This window comes from Vombatus ursinus, unplaced genomic scaffold (assembly GCF_900497805.2).
Source record: "Vombatus ursinus unplaced genomic scaffold, bare-nosed wombat genome assembly UNPS02010304.1, whole genome shotgun sequence".
In the NCBI taxonomy this organism is placed as follows: domain Eukaryota; kingdom Metazoa; phylum Chordata; class Mammalia; order Diprotodontia; family Vombatidae; genus Vombatus; species Vombatus ursinus.
In genome coordinates this window covers 2,681,610-2,699,161 of record NW_020950082.1, presented here as the reverse complement: position 1 = coordinate 2,699,161, position 17,552 = coordinate 2,681,610, and the positions used below count along the sequence as shown (strand labels likewise).

Genomic DNA, 17,552 nt, shown 5'->3' with positions numbered 1-17,552 from the left:
GGTCCTACCATAGCAGTGTTCTCTCTGACCCCAGTAATAACTGGCATTGAATATGAGACCCAACAGAGAATGGGAATTTATGGAGTATGCCCTACAAGGCAGTGGCAGAAAGTGCCTAGATGAGAGACCCTAGAATGAATACCTTGAAAGCTTTGTATTAAGAATACAGAGAAAAGAGAGAGACTAAACAATCACAGGGCATCATGAATCAGAGAATGAAGGTCTAGAATAACTTAATGGGAAGATGGATAATGAAAAGAGTGAGAAATTCTTTTTGGAAAGGGGAACAAAAATGAAATTTTAAAAACTAATAAACAGGACCAGCTGAAGGAGAAGAAAGGGCAATCTACTTGACTACTAAGAAGGAAAAATGAGGGAAGAAATATGTAACCAGATAAAAGCAGGAGAGAATGAATAAACAAAACTCTAAAGGGAAAGGGATAACAAATGAGAAGAGGGGATTGGGGTGAGAAGAGAGTCAGTGGGAATAGGGCCATCCTAAAAAAAATAAAATAAAATAAAGTAACTGAAGGAACATAATACTATATTTACAGCAAAAGAGAGGGTAAAAGTAAATCATTTAAAAACCCCAATTTTAGGGGGGCAGCTAGATGGTGCAGTGGATAGAGCTCCAGCCTTGGAGTCAGGAGGACCTGAGTTCAAATCCAGCCTCAGATAGTTGACACTTACTAGCTGTGTGACCCTGGACAAGTCACTTAACGACATTGCCTAGCCCACCCCCCCCAAAAAAAGGGAACTTAAAATGTAACCCAAAATTTTGGGGTAGCTAGGTGGCACAGTGGATAGAGCACTGGCCCCAAAATTTGGGGGTAGTTAGATGGCGCAGTGGATAGAGCACTGGCCCTGGAGTCAGGAGGACCCGAGTTCAAATATGACCTCAGACACATAACACTCACTAGCTGTGTGACTCTGGGCAATTCACTTAACTCCAACTGCCTCACAAAAACAAACAAGCAAACAAACAAACAAACAAAAAATTTTAGAGACAGAAGTAAAAAAAAAAATAAACCTAACTCTTATAACTTTAAGTATGAATGGATTAAACAATCCAATAAAATGAGAAAGAGTGACAATTTGGATAAGAAAATAAAGCCCTGCAATCTGTTTCTTACAAGAAACACACTTAAAAAGCAAAGACATGGGGGGCAGAGCCCAGATGGCAGAGTAAAAGCAGTGACTTGCTTGAGCTCTCCCCCAAACCCCTTCAAATGATGCAGTTTAAGTGTTCAGGGGTGCTGGGAGCCCAATATCACAACACAAGGGTCCTGCCTGAAAGAATTTGACCCAAGCCTTCTTTCAGCCAAAGACAAGGTTTATCAGAACATCTGAACATTAGAAAGCTATTGGCTAGATTATAAGAATCTGACCAGTGGCTAGATTTTAAGAATTCAAGCCTTTTAATGGAGACAAAATGGACCTTATATACAGAAAGACTATGGGAGGGATCTGGGAGTGGCCAAGTAGTCTATGAGGTAAAAGAACTGCAGGGGTGGCCAAGGAAGAATGGCGCCTAGACAGGATTAATAGATAGGATTCCTAGATAGGAAGTGGCCTGGAGCCATAGGGAGTATGGAATTATAGCCTCAGGAGAATGCCAGAGATTTGGCCATGTGGGAAAGCCCAGGGTTTTTCCTTTGTGGGGTCTAGATCCCACCCTCATCAATCCCCCCTCAAACAAATAGGACCCAAATTCTTTTGGTGTAAGGGGCAAAGGTCTTGTCTTCTGAAGCTGCTTCCTGCTGGTAAGGGGCATAGAGCTGTCCCTGCCTCAAGGGGGTCCCAAAGAGGAGGTTGACTGGAACTGAGCACAGGCTGCATGCAGGGAACAATGGGTGGACATTGGCTGGTACTCACTGTTTGCTACCAACTATAGGTGAATGGCCTATAATCTGGAAGACACAAATCTGACAGAAAAGACTGTAGGGCCCAGATTTAAAGCAGGGACTAGATTTAGGGTCCAACTTTTAGAGGATAAAACATCCTTAGCTCTGTTTGGATTCAAATAATTCAGTTTTCCAACCTTCCAGGATTAAATCCACCTCATAGCCAGACTCAGGAATAGCCAAGTGGGTAACATTCCCTTTCAAAGGAACATGATGGGGAAACTGAGCCAGGAGGATCCCATCTTAGACTGAAGCTAAAATTGTCCTCTCAGCTTTTCCCGATGCTGATTTCCCACGAGTATCACGTTCTCAGAGTAGTTTGTGGCATTTCTCTCAAGATGGTGGATTACTGATTATCAATGGATTATGATCCATCAGACAACTCAAAATAAAATCTTATGAGTTTTACCTCAAACAGCAAGTTTCACTAATCACAGTTTGGGAAAAACTTTTCCAGGATTTACATTTCCAATTTAAATTTGTCCTGGTATAAAAAGCTAATCATTAGAGAGTTCTATATACTTGCAAATTCTCAGCAAGCTGTAACCCAAACAAGCTTTTCAGCTAGTTTACATATTAAAACAATAACCAAGAATAGCTAAACTATTTTAGTGGTAACCAAATTATGAAAAGTTGGTTGACATAACTGATACAAAAAGTTCACCAATTTAAAACTTGAAACAAACCCATTACCAATCAGGTGACTTGAGTTTTGTCAAATGCATTTCCAAGTTACTTTACACAGAGAATCAACATCTCATCATTAACAGTTAAAAACTAAAACTTCAAGAAGAGCATGCTTACCCAAGTTCAGAGGTCAGCTTCTTTACCTTGAGCAGGATGTGTTGAACCTGAGTGATGCTTGAGGCAAAGGTTGCCCTAGGGCACAAGGGCATTGCCAGGGGGGCTCACACTGTAGCTGCTGCCCCTCCCCCCTCCTTCCTTTCCCAGTGGGGCAGGGCAAAATCAAAGGTGAGGGGTAAAGAGTGAAACTCTCTTCTCCTATGAGAGGGGTTTAACAGATACCCTCTTGACTCAAGGGAAGGGAGTGACCATGTTGTACAGGTGTTTCAAAACTCCTTAATGATCAATCACAAAACCTACAGAATCTGCCAAGATATTTTTAGCTATTCTAACTTTCCCTGTAACCTCCATGAAGAAGGATTCAGAGGTGCAGTGGCAAGGGAATAAATAAGCCTCAGGGAACCAAAAAGCAACTGCAGTTTTCCCCAATTCCCTAGAGCCAAGGAAATTAACAGAATTGAGCATACATTTCCAGGTAGGGCATCCATTCTTCTCCTCTATGCTGTGGAAGGCATACCCAGGTCCATGGTCATGAACCGACCCAGTGGACTGAGAGCATCAGTCCGAGTGAGCGATAGCTTCGTGACTGTCTGCTTGGAGAGTGACCCTAACTGCAGAGCAAGAAAGGAGGGAGGGGAGGCTTACATACCTTCCAGTCTTGGCTGAAGAAGAACTTGGGGTTAGGCAGTTTCCCCATACAGGCCACCAAAATGATACGATTTAGGGGTTCAGGGGTGCTGGGAGCCCAATATCACAACACAAGGGTCCTGCCCAAAAGAATTCAACTCAAGCCTTCTTTCAGCCAAGGACAAGGTTTATTAGAACATCTGTCATATTGGGCAGACTCTTAAGGAGTCTGAATATTAGTAAGCTATTGGCTAGATTATAAGAATCTGACCAGTGGCTAGATTTTAAGAATCCAAGCCTCTTACTGGAGACAAAATGGACCTTATATACAGAAAGACTATGGGAGGGATCTAGAAGCGGCCAAGTAGTCTATGAGGTAATAGAACTCTAGGAGTGGCCAAGGAAGAATGGAGCCTAGATAGGATTAAGGGTAGGAAGTGGCCTGGGACCATAGGGAGGTATGGAATTACAGACTCAGGAGAATGCCAGAGATTTGGCCATGTGGGAAAGTCCAGGGTTTTTCCTTTGTGGGGTCTAGATCCCATCCTCATCACAAATACCTATAAAAAAATGGCTCTAAACAAATTCTAAAGCAGCAGAACCCACAAAAAAAACAGAGTGAAACAAATTTCCAGCCCAAGATAACCTGGATGGTTGATTGGAAAGGTATATCACGCTAGGCTGGGAGAGGAGCTCAGTTCAGCATGGGCGTGCAGGCCGCAGTGAACCTGGAGCAGGACTCAGACGACTGAATCATGGGCAGTTGTGCCGGTTTCCAGACTTCTCAACCCACAAATGCCAAAGACAACTTAGAAGGTCAGTGGGAAAAGTCTGTTTCTGCGGTAAGCTAGGTACCAGCCCCAATTCCTGAGCATGGCCCTGGGACGGTGGCTGCTTCCTGAGCTTCCAGCCCACAGACTGAGGGGGAATCGAGTGACTGATCAGAGGGGGATTGCAGGGATCTCTTTGCTGGTGCAGGATTCTCTTGCTTTGCCTGTGCTTGGATCTGGGTCACAGTTCTGGGTGGCGATCCTGGGACGAGGAGGAGCGCTGGCATAGTGGAGCTTGTAGTCACTGTGGAGAGGAAATCTCCCCCCCAGTTCCAAGACAGAAAAGAATGCTTGAGAGCACAAGCCAGGAAAGGAGTAAACACCTCGCCCTTGATCATAGCACCTTGGAAGAACTGAAAATTTATAGCTGCACAAAACCCCTGAAGCTTGGGACAGTACATTCTCCACACTGGAAACTGACCCCTACCTTAACAAAGTGTTTATAACTCAAGTAATTGGCTGGGATCATGAACAAGCAGCGCAAAAAGAGTCGGACTACATTATCTTATGTTGGTGACAAAGAAGATCAAAACACACAACCAGAAGAAGACAATGAAGCCAAAGCTCCTACATCCAAAGCCTCCAAGAAAAATATGAATTGGTCTCAGGCCATGGAGCTCAAAAAGGATTTTGAGAAGCAAGTAAGAGAAGTAGAGGAAAAACTGAGAGTGATGCTAAAGGAGACCCCCAAAAAATACTGAAGAAAATAACACCTTAAAAAATAGCCTAAACCAAATGACAAAAGAGGTTCCAAAAGCCAATGAGGAGAAGAATGCCCTAAAAAGCAAAATTGGCCAAATGGAAAAGGAAGTCCAAAAGATTACTGAAGAAAATACTTCCTTAAAAATTAGAATGGAGCAAGCGACAATTTGAGAGATCACGGCACTGCAAAACTAATACAAAAGAATGAAAAAATAGAAGAGAATGTGAAATATCTCATTGGAAAAACAACTGATGTGGAAAATAGATCCAGGAGAGAGAACTTAAAAATTACTGAACTATCTGAAAGCCATGATCAAAAAAAGAGCCTAGACATCATCTTTCAAGAAATTATCAAGAAAAACGGCCCTGATATTTTAGAACCAGAGGGCAAAATAGAAATTGAAAGAATCCATCAATCACCTCCTGAAAGAGATCCCCAAAGGAAAACTCCTAGGAATATGGTAGCCAAATTCCAGAATTCCCAGGTCAAAGAGAAAATATTGCAGGCAGCCAGAAAGAAACAATTCAAGTATTGTGGAAACACAATCAGGATAACACAAGATTTAGCAGCTTCTACATTAAGGGACCGCAGGGCATGGAATATAATATTCTGGAGGGCAAAGGAGATAGGATTACAACCAAGAATCACGTATCCAGCAAAACTGAGTATAATCCTTCAGGGTAAAAAATGGTCATTCAGTGAAATAGAGGACTTTCAAGCATTCCTGAGGAAAACACCAGAGCTGAATAGAAAAATCTGACTTTCAAATACAAGGCTCAAGTGAAACATGGAAGAGGTAAACAGGAAAGAGAAATCATAAGAGACTTATTAAGGTTGAATTGTTTACATTCTTGCAGGGAAAGATGATATTTGTAACTCGTGAATCCTTTGTCGGTATTAGGGTAGTAAGAGGGAAAAAAAGTATATGTATGTATAGATAGATAGAGGGCACAGGATGAGTTGAAGATGAAGGGGTGATATCTGGAAAATAAAATTAAGGGGTGAGAGAGGATTATACTGGGAGAAGGAGAAAGGGAGAAGTAGAATGGGGTAAATTATCTCACATGAAACAGACAAGAAAAGGCTTTTACAATGGAGGGGAAATGGGGGAAGGTGAGAGGGAATGAGTGAATCTTAATCTCATAGGATTTGGCTTAAGGAGGGAATAACATACACAATGGGGTATGTAAATCTATTTTACCCTACAGGAAAATAAGGGGGAAGGGGACAAGAGGGCAGGGGGTTGACAGAGGGAAGGGCAGATTGGGGGAGGGGATAATCAGACACAAACATTTCTGAGGAGGGACAGGGTCAAAAGAGAGAATAGAATAAATAGGGGGTAGGATAGGATGAAGGGAAATATACTTAGTTTTTCACAACATGACTACTATAGAAGTATTTTGCATGACATCACATCTATAACCTGTATCGAGATGCTTGCCTTTTCAATGAAGGTGGGTGGGGAGGGAGGGAGGGAGAGAATTTGTAACCCGAAGTTTTAAAAACACCTGTTAAAAAATTAATTAACTAATTAATTAAAAAAATGACATACACAAAATAAAACTGAGATGGAAAAACTTTTTTTTACTATACATCAAGTGAATCCAAAAAAGCAGGAGTTGGAATCACGCTGACAAAGCAAAAACAATTAAGAAATAAAAAGGGATAAACAAGGAAACTGTATTATGCTGAAAGGAACTATAGACAATAAATCAACAGCAGTAATAAACTTATATGCTCCAAATGCTATAGCATCCAAAATCATAAAGGAAACACCATCTGAGCTTCAAGAAGACAGAGGCAGGGGCAGCTAGGTGGTGCAGGGAATAGAGTACTCTGGAGTCAGGAGGACCCAAGTTCAAATCCGGCCTCAGACACATGATACTCACTAGCTGTGTGACCCTGGGCAAGTCACTTAACCCCGATTGCCTTGCAAAAAAAAAAAGAAGACACAGGCAGTAACACCATAATGACAGGAGACTTCAATATCCCTTTATCAGTTTTGGATAAATCTAAGAGAAAGATCAGCAAAAGGAAAAATGTAGAACTGAACACATTTCTGGAAAAACTAGAGTTAAAAGATTTATAGTATTGTCTAAAATGGGACAGCAAAAGAATATACATATTTCTCTGTACCATATGAAATTTTTACTAAAATGGACCACGTACTAGGGCACAGGGATACTGCAAACAAATGTAAAAAAGTTAGATACAGTCCATACATCCTTTATAAACCACAACACAATAAGAACAGAAATTGGTTCAGGGACCACAAACAAAAGATATAGACCCAAATGTAGACTTAACAATGAAATCTTAAATAATTACTGGGTCAAAGAACAAATATTATAAACAATTAATAACTGTAAAAGAAAATGACGATAAGACAACATACCAAAATTTCTGGGATGCAGCTGAAGCAATCCTCAGTGAGAAAACTCTGGTTTTCTATATCCTTACAATCATACATTAACAAAATAGAAAAAGAGAAGATTAATGACATGAATGTGGATCTTAGGCAAAATCAACAAATAAGCACAAAAGAGGATATATTAAAAATTAGAGAGGAAATAAACTGGAAACAAAAAAAACCCTAGAAATGATCATTAAAACAAAAAGCTACTTCTTTGAAAAAAACCTAACAAAATTGATAAACCCTTAGCTAATCTGATTAAAAGAGAGAAGAAAATAAAATCAATAAAATAGCAAATGAGCAAGGTGAAGTCACTGCAAAACTAGAATAAAAAGAATAATCAGAACATATTAAGCAGAGTTATATAATAACAAAACTAAGAACACAAAATACATAGAAGAATTATCTTTGAAAATATAAAATATCCGCACTATAAGAAGACCAGATAGAGATAGTAACTAATCCGATCTCACCAGGGAAAAAATAGACCTAGTTGTCAAGGAATTAGCAAAGAAACCCCTGGTCCTGATGGATTCACAGGAGAATTCTATCAACATATATAAAAAGCTTTGCACACATTAAAGAGCTATATAAATGTCAGCTGTCACTCAACTACTGAAACAGCCCAATAGATCTGTGATCTCAATGATTTTGGTACTACCTTCATTAAAGTGGATCACAACCCAATCACATCTGCCCATCCTGTGCAACTCCTATCCTCTCATAGTTTTCTCCTGATATCTCAAGGATACCAACAGAGCACTTGGACTGTCCAACATTTCTTACCCAAGCTTGCTCACACCCACCATTTATCTCTCTGTGCAGCTCTGTGAATAAGTAATTTAAAATTCTTTGGAGACTACTGTGTTCCATGTCTCAAAGCCATATAATAACACTGGTAGAATATTGGTATGAAAAAGTTGGGTCCTTGTTTCCAGGAAAAAATTTTGGGCATTAAAGTAACTTTGCAGTTTCCTGAAGGCAATCCAGCTCTCTCTCTCATCCTCTCTGTTCAACTCTTGCTCCAATTCATTGTCCATTTTTACTGTCTGTCTCAGATATACTCAATGATCACTACATAGAAACTGTAAATAAATTTTCATAATAGTAACTGATAAAACATCTACACAATCAACTATTATTATTATGAAAATCAGTTTATATTTTCTGAGCAGAGAAGAACAGTGAATAAGGTTGGTCAACATATAAACATATTTGTGTAGGAATGAAAAGAGCACAAGCCATTCTTACCAACTACCTATTATGATTCAAGGATCATAGATTTAGGGCTAAAAAAAAGACCTAAGAGGCCATCCAATCCAACTCTGCTCCCCTATTCCAAAGACAGAAGTGACCTCCCCACGAGTTAAAGGTGATATTTGAACCTAGGTCTTCCTGACTATCTACTATGCTATGCTTCCTTTCCCAAAGAGCTCCCTGATAAGAGAAAAATAAAATATTCCTGCCCAGCCCAGTTCCATTTTAAAAGAATTAGGATCTTTTAAGGCAAGAAAAGCAAAGAAATTCAGAATTTAACCAAATACTCTTGAATTTTCCTTAATTACTGCTGTCTGTAGTGTTCAAATTCCTTAATTTGGGTCTCTTTATAATAATACGAAATTAAATTCAATAAAATAGCTAAGGGATGAGTTAAAACAATGAATTACCAAGGAGGATAGAGTAGGGAAGGAAATTAAGTGTATGCTATTTAAACATGCTTTTAAATACTTTACACAAAATGAACTCAATTTACTCACATCCTTATGAATCCTAAACACACAGCTGGTCATTGTTCACCAACAACATTCTATTACCTTTGGACCAGAATCAATTAGAGTCCAAAATGTTAACAAAAATATGTTCAGTTTGAGAAACTCTGGTCTCCACTGAGGAAGCTAAACATATTGAACTAATTGAATTTGGCCCTATTACACCACCCAGAAAAAACCAAAACAAAAAAAAAAAAACAACCTACCCCTACTTTTAAAAGCTACTTTACCGTTGTGACCAACTGACAAAAGCCAGGTATACTGCTCAAAGTGAAAATCTGCTTTTACATCTTTTCCTCTGTTTTACAATATTATAGGTTTCCTAGATTTGAGGGGCATGTCAGAATATTTAATGTTACTAAATGCACATTTTGGTATACACTTTGCTTTTTTAAAAAATACAAGAACATGTCCTCTTCGAGTACAGCAAAATCCTCTGTTAAAAAGAATGTTTATTGCTCTGTGGTTATTAGAACATTGATGTATGTTACATTTAATTCAAGTGGTTTTTAAGGGCATTAAAAAAATTAGACCAAAGGCTTTGTTCATATTTTAAAAACTTAATAGGGCCCATGGTTGGTCTAAGTAACTATGACTCTTTAACGTTAAAAATAAAAACTATGTCCAAACATCATTTTCTTAGTTTAATAGACCAAATGTTTTGATTATGCCATTTACTACTTTTTTCCTCATAAGTGATTCACCTATGCCATTTCCAAGTTATGTTTTCTCAAAATTACGGTTTTTGATGTGTAAATCTCCACTATACTGATATTCCAGAGCTGTTTAATGGCCACTGCAGCAGCACTGGATTCTTGAAGCCTACATAGGCCAGCAGATGCCAAGTTCTGGCAGGTCCTACCAAAATGTGAAGGCTTTAGGTACGGGCCAGACAGTGGTCAGCTGGAGGACCAGGAAGGACAGGCTGCCCCATCTCCCAGTGTGACAGTACCCACTGGCTTTGGAGTAAGAGAATCTGAGGACAAAGCTCACCAATGACACATACTGCCTATGTGGGCTTCGGCAATTCATTTAACATCCCTTGGTCTTAGACATTTCATCTATGAAACTAGGGACGTAGAGAAGATGGGCTCTTACCCAGCTCTAAAGCTATTCTGTGATCCTATGACCCATGTCCTTGGGGTCCAGGTATCCTGCCTGCCCTAGGGATTCATACCATGCCTTTCATGGAGGATGCTTAGGATGACCAACAATAGTGCAGCAAAAAGGCCAAGACGGGATTTTGAGGATTTTCCCTCCCCTGGGGAACTTTCCCAAGCCTGGCTCCCAAATTGTGTTCTATCCCTGGTGGCTTCAACTCAGGACACAAGGCCCAACATATGAAGTCTTTCCCCAGGTTTATATTTCTGCTCCTTGCCTTCTACATACATACTGAATTGGTCTTAGAGATCAAAATTTCTAGACAGGTTGTGTGTCCTTCTCAAAGTCTTAAATAAGATGGTGCTCTCACCAAATATGTTGTTTTATTCCTCTTATCTAACTGGTAGCCTGAGGTGATGAGGCAGGCTAAAAGTTGACTCTTGGTAGAGGACCATAATCTTAAAAACAACAAAAACCTCTCACAATGATGTCTCAGTTTTACACCCTAAGAGATGTGATATTATTTTAGCACCAACTACCACTTACAACCTATGTCAAGACACATCTCCCAAACCCTTTTCTGAATTTTAATCGCCAACCTCCTCATCCTAACCTGAATCGGAGGACAACCCAAAGAACAACCCTATATTATCATCGGACAAACTGCATCCAGAATCTACTAGCCAATCCTTAATCTAGCTTGACCTTAAAGAACAGAAGCATAGGTGAAATTTCTTCATCTCTGAGAGAGCACTGCCATTATACTTCAAGCCCCTAGTTTCCAGAGCACCACAATCCTAAAAATTTAAAGGTTCTTGGAAAGATGTGTGAATCCCAGCCAAAAGTAATACTCTGGGACTTGCCTGCCTGTAATAACCACTCTGTAGAAAGGCAGCCTCTAAAAGAACTTTTACCGTCTATTGCTAATAGGCAAATGCCTCACAATTTTAATTGCTTAATTACCTGTCATACGATATGGCTCTAAACCTTTTTCTAGGTAAAGTACTAGAAATACCAATGGGGGTCAATGAAAAACAAAGTTTGTTTTGCTAACCTAATTTAAGCTAGCAGAAAGGTATAAAGCTCAACATTTCAACTAGAATTTTTAATCACAGGAGTCCATTCAAATTACCTTAGAAATAAAACTACCTATTCAAACAGTGAGCTAATGAAATCCTTTACAATCATACAAGTGATTCAATTTTTTAAAATATATAGGAAATGGAACACTCAAACCTTATGTTGTCCTTAGAGACAAAGTAGGACATACAGACAAGATAATGAATGGAAAAAAAAAGGGGGGAAATATAAGTCCCACCTATTATTCTGTGAAGCCAAGTTTCAGGACACAAATTATTAACACAGAATTGATTTTAGTCTTTAAACAGTGTTTAATAAATGGTACCAAAAAGTACCTGATTACAACTACAAAATCCATTCTTGATCCTTATGTGGGCAGGGGTTCATGCTACCTTTTACTTCCCCTAATTGGTGCTTAATTGATCTGACCGATAAGGTCATTCAATGGATGAAGGACTGGCAAAATGAAGTATGAAGGTTTTATACATATATGAAGGACAATCTGAAGAAATTTATATTAAATTGGGCCCCAGATAAAGTTTTAGTGTGCATAAAATATCTGTGGGAGGGAGAGAGCACCTCTGAGCTGAGATCCCAAAGTATCCCAAATGAGGCAATGCTCTGTGGTGATAATCAAAATATGCAAATCTCTAAAACCATATTTCTCTTGCTTTCCACCAGCACAGGGCAAGGTAAGGAAGTGTGAAAGACTACCAGAAAGGGAAGGTGGGTAAAGGAATAACGGCCAAGTTTTTAGTGTTTCCAAGCCTTTTCCTACATGAATTTCTAGCCTCATTATTCGGTAGCAATGTCATAATACATTGCTGCTAAATCTAGAGCTATTGATTTCTTTGACCCTATAATAAAAACATCCGTGGCAACCCTAAACTGAGCAGACAACTGTCAGGTGCTGCTGCTTCTCTGCCTCTTTGCCTACCTGTATGTAGTCTTTTAAAGAAATCCATCACCTATAATGTTTAGGGAAACAACCCTCTTTTAGACCAAAACCTTCACCATCCAATTACAAAGGGGAGAATGAGGGGTCATTTTAATCTTAAACATTGCTACTGGTTAATTAGGCAGCTGCACAGTAGTGAAGCCATGTTACTATTTATTATGGAGAATTTAACCTCCACCACTAACAAGACAACAGAAAGTCACATGATGCATATTACTAAGGACAAAATCCCAGGTTTTGAAATAACAGGTATTTAAAATTGGTTTTAAATCTCTGGTATTTAAAATTACTGAAAAAGACTGGTTGGTAAATACCAAGGGAGAGTCCCAGGCATTGAGAAAAAGCCAAGAAGTAAACTACTGATCTGCGGATGCCATCTAATTAGCTTTCTTCCAAGAAAAGAATTTCTCCATTTTGAATGTAAAATGCTCAAAAGGTTTATTTACTGTCTCCCTTTTCACAACTAGATTATTGCTTTGTCTATTCCAGTTTTTACTGATTAATGAAGAGGCTTTCTTTGGTAATTTTATTCAATTCTAATAAGTCCCGCTGTTAGAGCAACAGATTCTCTCCTCTACCCTAAGCTCCCCTTTGCAGTCAATTAAGAATTTTATTACTTTGGGGCAAAGTCTCCTTTAAGACTTACAAAGTAGAGAAAGTAATATACCTTTTTTATATAGCAATCTTTAAAATAAATTCTAAAGATTAAAGCAGAACAATTAGTTCTAATTCTGTACATCATGACTAATGTGAAAACATGTTTAATATGAATGTATAAGTAGAGCCTATATCAGATTGCACACCATCTTGGGGAGGGGGAAGGAGAGGGAAAGGGAGAAAATTTAAAACTCAAAACCTATGGAAGTGAATGTTGAACACTAAAAATAAATTAATTAATTATAAAACAAACAAAAGACTAAAGCTGAACAAATTTACTAATCAACAAGTATCTACTATGTGCCAGATAGAACAAAGGGACGTTGGATAACAGATAAAATCTTAGATTTATCATAAAATAAACAATAAGACTATCATTTTGTTGTTTTAACTATAAAATGGGGTGAGCTCTCAATTTTAAAGCCATTTTCTACTAGTTACATGGGAGTCCTAACAGAAAGGAATTTCTTCCTTCTATAGCCTGCTTAGATTTTTCCTTTTTCTAACTTAGAAACAATGTTTTAAAATGGAGGATGGGTTCATAACCTAGCACATAAAAAGCCTATTTAATTATAATTTGTCTGGAAAATTGTTATTAATATACTAAAAGTTCTAGGGTAGTACAGGGAGTGTGACACAGTGACTAGACAATTACTAGCTATGTGAACCTAGACAAGTCACTTAATTAACCTCTAAGCAACTCAGGTAATGCCTAGCACTTAGATATTAAGTTATAGAAGGGTTGTGGGACCTGGCTCTGGGTGGGAGCTCCCACACTAACAACCAGAGTGCCTCGTAATATGTTATCACATTTAAAAGGTTCCTAGGAAAATGCATTTAAAGTTCTACCTTGGGACATCAGGAACACACCTCTACCCCTACAACTGGAGTAGAACCACTTCCTCCCTTCCCACAATTCCCCAACACAGTCTCTCCACAAAGAAGGAGAATGTATTCTACCTACCACACCCCATCCCCAACTCCAGGTCACTGATACCCTCAAACAAATGGCTTTGCTATGTTTTATAATGGTACAGGACCTGGGGACTAAAGAAAAGGGGATCATTGGGAGGAATGATTATAGAGGAAGCAAAAAATATATCCATTAACCTCCTTTCTGTTCTTCTTCCAGCCTTACTCACCTACTTCTTCTCTATCTACTCCTAACATCTGTTGCTCCAAACCACTGTTTTCTCTCCTTGGCCTAATGTAAAAAAAAATAATTTCTCTGTAGCAAGAAGCCTAACTTTGAAGGTTTTCTAAGGGTTTTTTTTTTTAAACCACCAATACAAATCATAAATAAACAAGGGAGTTAAAAGACTTCCTCTTATTCCTGCTGTTCTCCCTTCTTATCTTTGCACTCAAATACAGTAGGGAAAGTTGCTAGTAAGGGATGATGGGGTCTTGAGAGGGTAAACACCAAGGCAAGGTCTGAAAAAGAGTTATCTACGATCTACCTTCTGGGAGAAATACAAACACTTAATTGTTCCAGATTTTATACCACAGAAGCTGAAGCAAAAGTAGGAACTCTGGAGTTAAGGGACCATTAGAAGGGGAAGGGAATCAACCAAACATTTATCAAGGGCCAACTATGTGCCAAGGAAAGACAAAAATCAAAGTCAGTTCCTACCCTGACCAAGTTCACATTCTATCTTGGAGACAATATGTACACATGAAGCATATGCAAAATAAATACAAGATAATTATACTAAAGAGACAGTAAGTGCTGGGAAGATCAGGAAAAGCCAGACATAGGAGACAGCATTTGAACTGAGCTTGGATGATTCTAAGAAGTAAAGGTGAAGATGGAACATTCTGATATGGGGGATTGTCTATGCAAAGAAACGGATGAAAAACAGCAAGAACAACAGCTTGGATGAACCACAGAGTGTGAGAAGGGGAGAAAAGTGAAATATGCCTACAAAAGTAGGTTGAAGCCATGCTGTAAAGGAGGGAAGTTTTATTTGATCCTAGAAGTAATGGGGAAAGACTGAAGCTTTTTGAGCAGGAGTATGGCATGGTCAGATTTTTCAGCAAGTTTTAGAAATAACTATTTGGCACCTATCCTGCCATGCACTGTGGTGATCTGGGCATATATCTCACCTCTCATACAGACTGTAAGCTCCCTGAAAGCACCTTTTATTCATCTTTGCATACTTCCTTCACATGATGGACACTCAGTGAATGCTTGATGAATGAATAATTTCATCCTGGGCAGCTCAACCAGAATATTGAAGAAGGGGGAAGGAAAGACTTGGCAAAGAGCCAGAGGAGACTAGCCCAAAGGGTGAGGGAAGGAATTTTAATGTAGGAAAAGGGAAATGAAACCTAACCTTCCCTTCCTCCTTCTAAACTCCCAGTCCTGCCACTTCATCACAGTTTCTAGAAACTCATCTTCCTCTAAGACCATACCAACTCTGAATCTCATACCTCCTTAGTACCCTGGGGACCCTCTGTCCCACGGACTGAGGGCGGCAGAGGGCAGACGTGAGAAACCTCTTCCCAGATCCTTCATTTTAGGAGGAGGCCCAGGACAGCCATCTCCTAATTTTCCACCTAGCTGTGGGACTGCATCATCACCCTCTACCCCTTGCAGGGTACCTTCTTTTTCTTCTACCCCCTTTACAACTTCTTTTTATGTGTTGTCACCCCCATTAGATTGTAAACTTCTTCAAGGACACAGACTGTCTTTTGTTTTCCTTCATATTCCCTGAGCCTGGCACAGTATCTGGCACATAGTAGGCAACGTTTATTAACTAACTGCAAATCGGCCTCCACATGCTCTTCCAGGGAGCTAGAATAAAATAAGAAACCAAGATGGGATTTGGAGTCAGAGGGCTTGGTTTCAAAGTTAGGCTCTGCTATTTTAATATCTGTATAACCCTGGGCAAGTTACTTAACATTCTCTGGGCATCAATTTCATCATCTGAAAAATAACTGGACTTGGACCAGATGAACACTAAGATCTAGTCTAACTCAGTTGTTCGATAATCCTGTTTGGGGAGAAGGTATCTTAAGCACTCTAATACCTAAGGGGAATTGGAAGGAAAAAGAAAAAATCTGGTGTTATTTTTTGACACTTGTCTGTAGTTCTCCTTTACCTCTTAAATACAGTAAGTTCCCAAGTCATACTAATTCTACCTGTGCAGCATCTCTCCCAACTGTTCTTTGCTCTCTGCTCTCACTGCCATACTAGCACAAGCCTCCTGGATTACTGCAATTGCTTATTAATAGTCCTGTCCCTGCTCTCTCTCTCTCTTCTACCCCATTCTTTAAAACACTGCCAGAATTAATTAACTTTTTCATGCCTACACCCTATCTTTTCATTCAGTGGTTTCCTACTGCCCCCAAAATAAAATTCAAACTGCTCTGCCTAGCATTCAAAGCCCTGCTTGTCTCTCCAACTTTATCTCGTTTCAGCCATACTAAGCTACTCTCTGCATATAACTCCTAACATCCCCCAAAAACCTGAGCCATTTGTGATGTTCTATATGCCAAGAATGTCCTCTAAACCCTTTTTACCTGTTAAATTCCTAACCATTCCCCACTCACACAAAAAAATTAATACTTGGATATTTCTATGTAGTTGCAAAATGGCACTCCTTTCTGTTTTAAAGTTTTTTTTTTTCCCCTGGTACTGGCTTACAAGATCTATGAATGAGAAAAGAAATGACATTATCTCTGATCCCGGGGTCAACAAACTTCATCATTCAGCCATCACATAGAGCTTTGTATATTATATGGTATTTGTACAGATTTGTATATTTTAATATTGTGTTTTATAGTTATCTGTTTTATTCTACTGCTAGACTGTAAGCTCCAGGAGGATAGTGGTCCAGTCTTATCTAAACCTTCTACCTCCCAGCATTTAGCACAATAGTAAGAGTTGCCCATAGTAGACACTTAATGATGAATGAAAGGGCCAGGTTGGGGTCTATGATGGACATACCATATGATTTAGGAACTGCTTTTTACTTATTTTACCCAAGTACCTATTCTAGGTATTTAGCACTTTCATTATTTGTAAATGTTTGCCACTTGACTCTGTTGGATCAATATGATTCTTTTTACTATTCTTCATAAATCAACATTTCCATTTCTTAAAACAATTTCTATTTGTTTTTCCTGGAACTCTATCTAAGTTTTCTATGTGTTCCTAGGGCATCAAACCCTATCATGTTTACAACAGTTGTTGCTTAACCTCATCAAAATCATTCTAACTCTAAATCCAGCACTCTTTCTACTGCACCAGAGAAGTCTTGTCTCCTTTATTATAATATCAGATTCTTGAAGGCAGAAATACCCTATTTATTTCTGTATCTTTTATTGCAGTGGGGTCAAATTCGAATAGAAACAGGGCCCACAAAACTGAACATAAGGATCCCCAAGGGACACATACAGACAGTTTTTAAATATGTTATCTATGTTTTATTGTATTTTTATTTATTTGTTAACTACTTCCCAATTACATTTTAATCTGGTTTAGGCCACTCAGGAGTTGCAGGCCATATGTTTTGCCTTGCTGCATATAACACTGGATCAGTAAACTTTCTGAAACATTTTAACATTGCATTTCACTTTATCAGAAAAGGGCGGCAAATACCAAGAAAACAAGCTTTAAATAGGAATATGTAAAAAAAATAAATAAAATTAACCTCCAATAGATATCCTGGGGTCAGCACACACTTACTCTGATCCATTAATTG

The 17,552-nt window shown here is 38.9% G+C and overlaps 1 protein-coding gene across 5 annotated transcripts in view; it reads right to left on the bottom strand.

Moving 5' to 3' along the window:
* Positions 1 to 17,552, bottom strand: part of GGACT (gamma-glutamylamine cyclotransferase) — a 71,547-nt gene that overhangs the window by 37,351 nt on the left and 16,644 nt on the right. For 2 of the 5 annotated variants that reach the window (XM_027854100.1, XM_027854102.1), the window contains exon 3: positions 7,264 to 7,323. The exons of the other annotated variants lie outside the window; for them this stretch is intronic. The gene's annotated coding sequence lies outside the window, so the exon portion shown is untranslated. The remainder of the gene's footprint in view (positions 1 to 7,263; positions 7,324 to 17,552) is intronic. 5 annotated transcript variants of the gene reach the window in all.